This window comes from Bombina bombina, chromosome 9 (genome assembly GCF_027579735.1).
Source record: "Bombina bombina isolate aBomBom1 chromosome 9, aBomBom1.pri, whole genome shotgun sequence".
Classification (NCBI taxonomy): Eukaryota; Metazoa; Chordata; class Amphibia; order Anura; family Bombinatoridae; genus Bombina; species Bombina bombina.
The window spans coordinates 48,533,624-48,546,824 of record NC_069507.1 but is presented as its reverse complement, the minus strand read 5'-3'; the positions used below and the strand labels follow the sequence as shown (position 1 = coordinate 48,546,824).

Sequence of the window (13,201 nt, the reverse complement as noted above, 5' to 3'; positions counted from 1 at the left end):
TTTGTTGGTCCGTGGTTTGATGTAGTCTTGGCGGTCCACTTCGAAAGTGGACTATGAAAATGTTCAGTGTAGCAAGGAGTAGGCAACGCGTTTCAGCTGATTAATACAGCCTTTATCAAGCATATCCTTGCAGTTGTAAACAGTGGGTTTTTGTATTCTGTGATTTGATTCTATTGGATCCCCTAGGTAGTTGTATCTTTACAATCTGGTGATCCTATTGGTTGTTGTGTCGGTGCTTTTGATTGGTCATTCCTTAGCATGTGACCTATTAATGGTTCAGTTTATCACGGTGATGGGGGAATTTTCACTTATTTGTATCAGATGACCAAGTAAATGCATAAAACGTTATGAAAACTTGTTCCAGTAGTAAACACAAATACGAATGTATTGTTATAATAAAAACATAAATAACTTTTTGTACGTCAGAGAATCTGTCCTTACAGGGTTTGTGAGTCACTATAAGGTTTTTGGTATATGCCAATTTGAATATTTATTATGTTCTATTTAGTCCTTTAGTGCAAGATTCATATTTTATTGTTGGTTCAATTCTAGGGTTGGTAAATTAGAGGTTTAGTCATTTGTTTTGATGATGCAATTTAATATAACAGTGGAATGGGAAATTTCAATTTTGCGTGTTCTTGTTTGATCTTTAGTAATCGTTTGTTAAAAAGCAGTTTTTTTATTAATAATCGTTATTTCCATTATTATTGCTTTGGTGCAAGTATATGAAACATGCATTATTGGTTCTGGAATTTTTATTCCTATTTTTGTAATTTATTTATTTTTAGTGTTCGTTCTTTTATAATCTTTTGTTGAAGAGCAGGTTAATCTTTTGGTATTCATCATTTCAATTGTATTGGTTCAAGGATATAAAACATCCATTATTAATAGTTGTGTATCAATCTGTTGGGTTTCTCTTCCGAATTTGGAGTGTTTGTTCTCTTTTAGCCTTTGTTGAAAGAGGGTATCATAAAACGATTTCTTAAAATTTGGTGAAATTTTGAATTGTTTATGAAGTGTTGTTATCAGATGCATTATTATTGGTTCTGGAATTTTTATTCCTATTTTTGTAATTTATTTATTTTTAGTGTTCGTTCTTTTATAATCTTTTGTTGAAGAGCAGGTTAATCTTTTGGTATTCATCATTTCAATTGTGTTGGTTCAAGGATATAGAACATCCATTATTATTAGTTGTGTATCAACCTGTTGGGTTTCTCTTCCGAATTTGGAGTGTTTGTTCTTTTTTAGCCTTTGTTGAAGGAGTGTGTCATAAAACGATTTTTTAAAATTTTTGGTGAAATTTTGAATTGTTTATGAAGTATTGTTATCAGATTGGGTTTTTGGTAAAACATGCATTATTATTGGTTCTGGAATTTTTATTCCTATTTTTGTAATTTATTTATTTTTAGTGTTTGTTCTTTTATAATCTTTTGTTGAAGAGCAGGTTAATCTTTTGGTATTCATCATTTCAATTGTATTGGTTCAAGGATATAGAACATCCATTATTATTAGTTGTGTATCAACCTGTTGGGTTTCTCTTCCGAATTTGGAGTGGTTGTTCTCTTTTAGCCTTTGTTGAAGGATTGTATTATAAAACGATTTTTTTAAATTTTTGGTGAAATTTTGAATTGTTTATGAAGTGTTGTTATCAGATTGGGTTTTTGGTGTTGGCATGCAGGATTTTTTGTGGTTCAAGTATTCAAGAAACAGTTTAGACTGAAGTCTATATTCAGACCTTTTGGTCTTAAGGTTTGCATTTCGAAGATCCATTTTGCTTCTTTTTTAAGTAGGTTGTTTGCCTGGTTACCACCTCTTATATTTTGTTTAATTTTTTGTATAGCTGTGTAGTTGAAATATTTTAGATTGCTGTTATTGCAAGTTCTGAAGTGTTTGGGAACTGGCAGGTCTTTATTTCTTTCTAGTTCCGATTTTTCTATTGATAATATGTGTTCCCTTATTCGTTCTTTTATCATCCTTTCCGTTTCACCTATATATTGTTTGTCACATTTTGTGCATGTTATAAGATATATTATGTTTGTGTCTGTACATCTTATAGTCTCTTTTATTTTATATTCCTTGTTTGTGATGCTGGATTTGAATGATTTAGCTTTTTTTGCATGTCTGCATGCTTTGCAGAAACCGCAGGGATAAAATCCCTGTAATGTTTCACCTTGAACTCCTTTTTGGATTTTCGGTTTGTTATGTTTTATGGTTGGAGCTAGTGAACTTTTTAGGTTTTTGGCCTTTTTGTAAATGAATTTTGGGTTTTGTGGTAATTTCTCTCCTAAGTGTGGATCTTGTTGTAGTATTTTCCAGTGTGATTTGATAATTTTTTCTATTTCACCTCTATCCTCACTGTACTCTGTGATGAAAGGGATGAACCATTCTTTAGATTCTTCTATAGTGTTAGTTTTATCTTTGGGTTTATATTTGAGTATGTCCTTTCTGTTGGTTTTTTGTACTTGAAGTCTTTCCACTTCTATTTCTTCCTCTGTGTATCCTCTTTCTATGAATTTCTCTTTAAGTCTCTTTGATTGGATTTCAAAATCTGTGTCTTTTTTACAGTTTCTTTTGAGTCTAAGGAACTGACCCTTTGGTATATTTTGTTTCCACCGCTTGAGGTGACCACTTGTTTCGTGTATGAAGTTGTTTGCATCGACCTCTTTGAAATAGGTTTTTGTGAGAAGCTCGTTATTTTCTATGCTAATTTCTAGGTCTAGATAATGTATTTTCTCTGTACTGTAGTCTGCAGTGAATTTTAGATTAAGTTGATTGTTGTTCATATGTTCTAAGCAGGTATTTAAATCTTGTGTTGTGCCTTTCCAGACAAAGAAGAGATCATCAATAAATCTTTTATACATGATGAAATTATTTTTGAAGGGGCTCTCTTGTAGGAATTGTGTTTCCCATATTCCCATGAACAGATTTGCGTAACTAGGGGCAAATTTAGTGCCCATAGCTGTTCCGCAAATCTGTTCATAGTATGTGTTTTCGTACATAAAAAAGTTATGGGTTAGAATAAATTCTATACAATCTATTATGAATTCTCGTTGTTCTTTTAACATAGTTGGGTCATTTCTTAAATATTTATTGATGGCATGGAGGCCATCTTCGTGTCTAATGGAGGTATACAGTGCCTGAACATCGCATGTCACTAGTATATATTCATCAGTCCATTTGAAATTATCTAACATTATTAATAGGTTTGTTGAGTCTCTTAAATATGAGTCTAAGTTTATGACGTATTTTTGAAGATATTTGTCGATATAGGCTGATAAATTTGACGTTAGTGAGTCAATCCCTGAAATAATTGGTCTGCCTGGTGGGTTAGTAAGTGATTTGTGGATTTTTGGAAGGACGTATATGACTGGAATAATAGGGTGGTTAGGGAGAAGGTAGTTGTGTTCTTTCTCATTAAGAATACCTATATTAGATGCTTTATCCAGAAGGTGTTTTAGAAATACTTTGTAAATGATGGTTGGATTACACCGTAATTTTTTGTAGGTGTTCACATCTTGTATAAGTGAATGTACCATTTCTTTGTATTTGTTTGTATCTAAGATGACTATCCCTCCTCCCTTATCCGCTGGCTTTATTGTGATTTCGTTGTTTTCTTCTAGTTCTTTTATAAGGTTTTTTTGTTTTAGTGTGATGTTATGTTTTATTTTCTTTTGTGCGATGTTGCTTATATCTTCTAAAATCAGTTTCTCAAAGGTTTCTATGTAGTTGCCTTTTTCATGTTTAGGATAAAAGTTTGATTTTTCTTTTAGCCCTGAGTGTATGAAGTTGTCTGTTTGGGTGTTTGTGATGTCATTAGTTATTTCTCTTTCGAGAGAGGTCTTCTGGAAATATTTTTTGAGGGTTAATTTCCTAATAAATTTGCTGGCGTCTATATATGTTTCAAATTTATTTAGTTTTCTTGTTGGTGCAAAAGAGAGGCCTTTATTCAAGATTTCTATTTGGGATGTATTTAGAGTGACTTTGCTAAGATTAAAGATGCCATTTTGCTTTATCTCATTCTTTTCGCTTGTTGGTTTTGGTATTGGGGCTCTCCTCTTTCTCCTCTCTGTTCCCCTCCCTCTGTTACCTCTTCTTCTGAATGGTTTCTTTTTCTTCTGGTATTTGGGTGTGGTCCTACCTCTAAAAAATGTTGTTCAGTAGTTACAGCGGAGTGTTCACCTTTTGTGATAGTATTTCCATTTTCTAAAGGGGCATATCTGTTGTATGTGGGCACTGTCCAATTCTCTTTTTCAGTCCTGTTATTTTTATTTTTGTTGTTCCAACCATGGTTGTGAGTTGTGTTGGTTGTATACTCTTGGTTTCTATTGTAGTAATTGTGGTTTTTGTATTGTTCTCTGTAATAAGTAGGTTGGTGTAAATATTCTGTTCTATTTTCTCTGGAGTAGTCTGTTTCTTTCTTATTTCTCTGGTAGTAATTTTGGTGGTTGTGCTGTTTATGGTTGTATCCTGTTGTTTGCCAAGCGGGTCTGAAATTTTGTTCTCTTGTAGAGAAAGTTTCTTGGTTCCTTTTAAAAGTGTTATATGAGTTGTGGTTATATGGTTTATAGTTGATCTCTCTTTCATTGTAATTTTGATATCTGTTGTTTTGTGTCCTGTAGTCTCTGTAATCGCTATTATTATTGGTGGGATATTCATTTTTAGATGTATCACTATGTTGAGTGTCCTTAAATCTGTATTGTTGTTTTTCTGTAAGGGGCGGTTTATTTATCCCTGATGGGAGGTCAGTTTTGTGTTCTACTGTGGTTTTCATAGTGTCTCTTCTCCAACTGTGGCTTGTGTATTTATTTGAATCAGGGTTTTTTAGATGTGTGTCATAGTCCTCTCTGTCTCTTTCAAATTTATTTAGTTTGATTTTAATCAGTTCATCCTTGGTTTCCCTCATTAATTTCTTAAGTTGTTCTTCCTTTCTTTTGTATTCGTCTAGATCTTTAAATATTTGGAGTTTACTCTCTATTTCATTGATTTCATTTCCTAACTTTATTAGAATCTCTTCTCTATGTTCTTTAATTAATTGCATTAGTTTAGCAGATGCCTCATCTAGGATCTCAGCCCATTTCTTTTTAAATTCTTCAGATTCTGTTTTGAATGTGCATTCCTTTTTTATACGTAGTCCCCTAGGTATTCTTTTAGCGCTTAAATACTCATTAAGAAAGATGCACTCAGTTTTGTGTCTAATTTCCAGAATAAGCTTTTTTTCTAATAAATTCATAAATTCTCTAATTTTTTCTTTATCGCTGTTATTGACTATAGTTGGTATTGTATGATTTGTTTTGTCAAAGATGTTGTGTATATTGTCATATATAGTTGATCTGAGTTCAAAGATATCGGTTCTGTCTGTTTTATCATTTTCTTTTCTAAGAGATATAGGGTTTTCAGGTATTTCTGTTGTGTGTAACATTGTGCTGTTATTTTCCATCACTGCTGCAAGGTTTATTATAGAGATTATTTAAGGTGTATTGGTGTGTTGGGTTAATAAACTATGCGCTGTGGGGGTAAAAGCTAGGGAGTCTCGAAGAAGTAATCTCACAAACTTCAAAGTGGGGGTAAAATCTGGATTGGATGAGACTCTTAAGCGCTTGTGCTTAATTACCCAATAAGGAAAGATAGTCTTACTATGTAGTTGGATTCAATGAGATCTATTTATTTTTAGAATTATAAATACATACAATAAAATTTAAAACAATAGAAATTGATTCTTAAAACAAATCTAACTGGTTGGCCAACCATACAGTGTGAATAAAATGATATAATATGTTTTCCAATCCCTGTTACTTAGTGTGTTATACAAACATATCTGTATATTTGAATTTTTGAATTTTGGTTTAATTGCAGATATTTTTTATGGATTTGATATAGTGGACTTGTGAAGAAGTATGGTATCCACAAAGAATATTCGCAATATTAATTCTTAATTACCATATTTACCATATTCGTTTGTTTAAAGCTGAACATACATAATTAAAATAGCGTCAATGGTATCAACAATATAATTAAAATAGCGTCAATGGTATCAACAATAGTAACAAATAATAAAAGTGAAACAAAAATAAAGTGATACAGTAAAAATCGTATAAGTTATGAAAGATAAAGTCTTTCTGCCGTGATCGTTAGAGTAATTGTTAATTGCTTTTTGTTAAAAGCGCTGTTGTTAAGTCCTCCGTGGGGATAGTATGTGCGGGCGTGCTGCAACACGTTTTTATCTAATTGCTATATATATTGCGATTATAAGTCACTGTTAAGTAGTTTTGGTTATCTGTCCTTCACATTAACTTCCTTAGTTGGTGTAGGTATAATAAATCTTACCCGTTGTTTCTTTTGGGATACTTTGTTTCTGGTCTAGTTTCTTTTTGTACCCAATTCAATCTTTACTGTGATGAATGTGGATCGGAAGCCGGGATAGCCGCTGCCGGTGTTGTAGTGGTTTCAGTATGTCGAGTTGGTTTGTCTCTGCGATTACACACACTTGAAGAAGTAGATGCTGGGGTATTGTGGTAGTGTGCTTAAGAGTCTCATCCAATCCAGATTCATCATTTCAATTGTATTGGTTGATACACAACTATTAATAATGGATGTTTTATATCCTTGAACCAATACAATTGAAATGATGAATACCAAAAGATTAACCTGCTCTTCAACAAAAGATTATAAAAGAACGAACACTAAAAATAAATAAATTACAAAAATAGGAATAAAAATTCCAGAACCAATAATGCATGTTTCATATACTTGCACCAAAGCAATAATAATGGAAATAACGATTATTAATAAAAAAACTGCTTTTTAACAAACGATTACTAAAGATCAAACAAGAACACGCAAAATTGAAATTTCCCATTCCACTGTTATATTAAATTGCATCATCAAAACAAATGACTAAACCTCTAATTTACCAACCCTAGAATTGAACCAACAATAAAATATGAATTCTTGCACTAAAGGACTAAATAGAACATAATAAATATTCAAATTGGCATATACCAAAAACCTTATACTGACTCACAAACCCTGTAAGGACAGATTCTCTGACGTACAAAAAGTTATTTATGTTTTTATTATAACAATACATTCGTATTTGTGTTTACTGCTGGAACAAGTTTTCATAACGTTTTATGCATTTACTTGGTCATCTGATACAAATAAGTGAAAATTCCCCCATCACCGTGATAAACTGAACCATTAATAGGTCACATGCTAAGGAATGACCAATCAAAAGCACCGACACAACAACCAATAGGATCACCAGATTGTAAAGATACAACTACCTAGGGGATCCAATAGAATCAAATCACAGAATACAAAAACCCACTGTTTACAACTGCAAGGATATGCTTGATAAAGGCTGTATTAATCAGCTGAAACGCGTTGCCTACTCCTTGCTACACTGAACATTTTCATAGTCCACTTTCGAAGTGGACCGCCAAGACTACATCAAACCACGGACCAACAAATACGCTTGAAAGATATTCTGAAGCGTTCAAGAACAACCTTCAAAGCACCTAGTCCTCCTTTCAAAGGACCGCCAAGAACAACTGAAATACCTTACCTAATAATTGGGCCTAAAGAAACCTGTGGACACCTGCAGATCGGATACTCTGAAACAAATAGAGTACGGATCTAAACAGAACACATTCGCAACAATTCAAGAGGTTTTGAAAACCTGAACCAGGCAAAAAGCCCAGCCATCTGACAAAAGGATTAACGGTTAAAGCACACTACCACAATACCCCAGCATCTACTTCTTCAAGTGTGTGTAATCGCAGAGACAAACCAACTCGACATACTGAAACCACTACAACACCGGCAGCGGCTATCCCGGCTTCCGATCCACATTCATCACAGTAAAGATTGAATTGGGTACAAAAAGAAACTAGACCAGAAACAAAGTATCCCAAAAGAAACAACGGGTAAGATTTATTATACCTACACCAACTAAGGAAGTTAATGTGAAGGACAGATAACCAAAACTACTTAACAGTGACTTATAATCGCAATATATATAGCAATTAGATAAAAACGTGTTGCAGCACGCCCGCACATACTATCCCCACGGAGGACTTAACAACAGCGCTTTTAACAAAAAGCAATTAACAATTACTCTAACGATCACGGCAGAAAGACTTTATCTTTCATAACTTATACGATTTTTACTGTATCACTTTATTTTTGTTTCACTTTTATTATTTGTTACTATTGTTGATACCATTGACGCTATTTTAATTATATTGTTGATACCATTGACGCTATTTTAATTATGTATGTTCAGCTTTAAACAAACGAATATGGTAAATATGGTAATTAAGAATTAATATTGCGAATATTCTTTGTGGATACCATACTTCTTCACAAGTCCACTATATCAAATCCATAAAAAATATCTGCAATTAAACCAAAATTCAAAAATTCAAATATACAGATATGTTTGTATAACACACTAAGTAACAGGGATTGGAAAACATATTATATAATTTTATTCACACTGTATGGTTGGCCAACCAGTTAGATTTGTTTTAAGAATCAATTTCTATTGTTTTAAATTTTATTGTATGTATTTATAATTCTAAAAATAAATAGATCTCATTGAATCCAACTACATAGTAAGACTATCTTTCCTTATTGGGTAATTAAGCACAAGCGCTTAAGAGTCTCATCCAATCCAGATTTTACCCCCACTTTGAAGTTTGTGAGATTACTTCTTCGAGACTCCCTAGCTTTTACCCCCACAGCGCATAGTTTATTAACCCAACACACCAAAATTGAAATGTGCACAGGTGTATCAGTTTTAAATCGAAGCATTTTTGCAATATACTTCGATTACCAAAAATGCTTCTAGTAAATGTTATTATGTTTTTTCAGCAGCATATGCACATATGCTGTGAGTACCTGTGCACTAGTATTCAAACACCACATCTTCTCAGAGAATCAGCAGTAGCTTATATGACTATAAATAAGTCTTCACAGGCACAATACACACCACCACTAGCTCCTCATACTGTTGCACGGGCCCTCGCAGCATATGTGCATATGCTGCTGAAAAACGGTAATAACTAATAGAAGTGTATTGCAAACATGCGTCTATTTACAGCTGAAAAGCACCCAAGCAGATTTAAATGTTTACCTTTCTATACCTTTGACCAGTGTAATGCTGAGGACAAAAAAAGCATCATCATCTTAGTTCCCTACTCATTCTCAGTCTGCCCTAGGTCCGTCATGTGTGATGTGTCACATCATTACCTCTTGCAGAGGCCGTGTCCTCCTTCATAACACATTAAAGGGACAAGAGACTTATTTGAATGAGTTGCATGCCCCTCTAAAATTCAGGTGATTGCCATAGAAATGGCAGATATGGAATTCCAAATATTGGTGTTTTGGGGAAGGTGAACAGGTGTTATTTAGGGAACAATGAATCCCATACTGATGTATGTATGCTACAGAGAATGTATTTGTTATTTATTTATTTTTCATTCCATATGTCTGCTTCTTTTTATAGAAACAAAAAATAACTACAGATATTTTCTAAAAGTTAAAGGGACACTCAAGTTCAAATTTAATTTTCATCATTCAGATAGAGCAGCAATTTTATACAACCATCCATTTTACGTCCATTTACAAAAAATGTGCACTGTCTTTTTATATTTACACTTTTTGAGTCACCAACTCCTACTGAGCATGTGCAAGATTTCACTGAATATACTATATGCATTTGTGATTGGCTGATGATGTCACATGGTACAAGTGGAAACAGACATAACTGAAATTTGTCAGAAAAAAATCTACTACTCATTTGAAGTTCAGACTAAGTACTATTGTATTGTCTTTTAATCATGCATTTGTTCATTATGAAAATATATTGTATTTAATGGTCCTTTAAAGGGACAGTAAAGTCAAAATTAAACTTTCATGATTCAGATAGTTCATGCAATTTTAAACAACTTTCCTATTTACATCTGCTATCAAAATTTGCTTTATTCTCTTGGTATATTTTATTGAAGAGTAAACTAGGTAGGCTCATAAGAGCTCAGGAGTGTGCACGTGTCTTTAGTACTCTATGGCAGCAGTGTTCTGCAACATTATTTGTAGCTTTGTTATACAATGTTGCAAAACACTGACACATGCACACTCCTGAGATCGATCTTATGAGCCTACCTAGTTGTACTCTTCAATAAAAGATACCAAGAGAACAAAGCACATTTGATAACAGAAGTTAATTAAAAAGTTTAATTTTGACTTTACTGTCCCTTTAAACGAAATTAGGTAGTATTCTTTATCTTCTAGTTTGAATATGCTTGACCCTGTAATTACTGAAATCAGAACTTCCAGCAATCATTATCATAGCTCATCTCATGCCATTATATAGATCTCATTTTTTTTAAATGTATTATTTTAACATAACACTTTTAAAAAAATGTCTAAATAAAAGTGCAATCATTTGTACAAAAAGCTAACGATAATAAGCACCAAATCTGCTGCACTTCAGGCTGCGTGCTTCAGCACCAGAGACAGCAGCATCTACAGCAGTACCGCCCCCTTCCCGTGTACAACACGCCCCTTTATATGTGACCACGCCCCATCGGTCTAAACACTCCCTCGATGCTCCACGCAGAACGTTCGCCTTTGTGACGTCACGGAGTCTGACAAACGGAACGTTCTACTAGATCGTGGTATTAATATCCTTGCGCATCCTCAGGTAACTTGTGGGGGCTGCAGGGCAAACAGGGGGCGAGCAATTACAAAATAGTCTTGCATCCTCCAGCAAGATCATATAAAGAGCTGTGCAAGGTCTGTTTACAAACACTGAAGTGCCACATTGTGTAATGTGCGGTGATCACTGGCAATGAGAGGATTATTGATGGCTCACAGTAGAATAACAAGTAAATCCAGTTCCTAAAGTGACTGTCACCTAGAGCTTATTTTATTTTTACTGTAATTTAGATATTCAGTATTATGACGTTGTATATTTAAATGTCCAGCTGTCAATTTATCCAAAAACATTTTAGCTTGGGGTTGTATAACTCTGTACTGCCCATGACCTAAAGGTCAAGGATAAAAATGTAATTATAATTTATATTGAGAGCTCTTTAATCTAGTGGTGAAATTGCGTTGAAGATGCTAGAGGCTTGGAATAGCATTAAAGCACATATGGTGTGACATAAATGGGTTGTTATTTTTACATGTCTTATGCTGGCTTGCTATTTATTTAAAGGGAATAAAAAAAGCAATTTATGTCGAAACTAACTCTATCTGTGCATTTAACCCCATGCTATAGGGTTAAACACATGAGTAAAGTTGGGTCACCAAACTTTCTCCCAAACCATTCATAGGAAAGAACATGGGTCACCATCAGCTAATCATATGTTGCAGACAAACCCTCTGCTGCCATTGACCAGTAGATCTAAATATACAGAGCTTGCCAGTTATCATTGGTTAAACAATCAGGCAGAGGGAAATCTGTTCATTTTTAGGTCTTTTGTAATTGTGTGTAAGTTCAACCTAGATGGCTGTATGGGAAAATAACACCTATGCATGGATCATATAATATTCACAGCAGCACGCAAGTGAGAAGTGTGGCTGTGCTTAGCTGAATAGACTGTTCAGTTAGACGTTTTACAGTTAAAGGCAATTACTTTTTATGTACATGAAAGAGCAGTATTTACACATTTAAAGGGATACGAAAGTCAAAATTAAACTCGCAGGATTTAGATAGAGCATGTAATTTTGCAACACCTTGAATTTCACTTCTATTTTCAAATGTGCTTTGTTCTTTTGGTAACCCTTGTTGAAAAGGAATACGCACATATCCTACATTAGTGGAAGCTAGCTGCTCATTGGTGCCTGCACACATTTGTCTCTTGTGATTGGCTAACCAGATGTGTTCAGATAGCTGCCAGTAGTGCAATGCTGTTCCTTCAGCAAATGATAAGAGAATGAAGCAAATTTAATTGTAGAAGTTAATGAGAAAGTTGTTTTAAATTGTATGTTTTATCCAAATCATGAAAGAAAATATTGGGGTTTCCTGTCCCTTTAATAAAATATAATATGAGAAACGTTATGCGAATGCTTTCTACGTTGAAACTAGAAAGGAAATGCATATTTATGCACAACTGATGCTTACTGGCTGACAGGCTTACCTATAAAATCTGCATTGGAAGAACAAGGATCCACAAGCATGGGAATATATATATATATATATATATATATATATATATATATATATATATATATATATATATATATTGCCTTTCATTTGTTGTTGGAGAGTGAAATCAGTTCTGAGCTTGTTCTTTCCAAAGCTGTAACCAACAAAAACAAATATGTTTTGGGGGAGGGAGTGTTTGAAGCCATTGGAGTAACAGAAATGACGGGGAAAAATCATTCCAAAAGTGGGAAGATTCAGCTTAATCATTAATTTATACAGGATCCGAGTCTATAATTTGGAAGACAGATGTTGTAATATATCACAGAGATTGCTGCAAGTGTCTGCTATGTTCTGGAGTGGGGAGTCGGCAAGATGCATGTCAGATGGACAGACTGCTGGGAGGGGCTTCAGATTATTCAGGGTATCCGTGCACATTAAAGCTAGCAACATATTTAAAGGGGCGTAAATGTGCAAAAAAGAAAATACTCTGCTAGAACATTTTATTATGGTACTGTTGCTTGTATATAACTGCTTTGAACCCCTTTGTAGATAGTTAAAATAAGTTTAAAGGGATAGTCTAGTCAAAATTAAACTTGCGCTTGCTGATTGGTGGCTATCCCTTTTTAAGAGCAGCAATTTACTACTGAAAACATCTGGTGAGCCAATAACAAAAGGCATATGTGTGTACCTACCAATCACCAGCTAGCTCCCAGTAGTGTAGGTTTTTAACCCCATTGCAGGCAGCAATGCAAAAGTAAAATGCTTTCACATCAGGGAATCTACTTTTTGCATTTTTATGTCACGTTATTGACAGATCTGCATTTTCTGAGCTATAAAACACTGTCAGCCACTTCAGAAAGGCAACAGGAGCTTAGTAAAGGAAAAAGAAAGCTGAAAGGTGACAGTTTTACATACTACTGGCATGAGCTAGTGGCTTAATCTCTTCTTTTGTTCTACATAGGTTTATAGGGCAAATATGGCAACATTTATCTGTTTGTTAAAAAATATATTAAAGATCTTTAAAGGGACATGAACCCCATTTGTTTT

At 34.0% G+C, this 13,201-nt stretch overlaps 1 protein-coding gene across 1 annotated transcript in view; it reads left to right on the top strand.

Annotated features, from left to right (window-relative positions):
- Nucleotides 1-10,616: 10,616 nt before the first annotated feature.
- The window catches only part of OGDHL (oxoglutarate dehydrogenase L), a 253,936-nt gene continuing 251,351 nt past the window's right edge, over nt 10,617-13,201 (top strand). The window contains exon 1 of the mRNA XM_053692073.1: nt 10,617-10,705. The gene's annotated coding sequence lies outside the window, so the exon portion shown is untranslated. The remainder of the gene's footprint in view (nt 10,706-13,201) is intronic.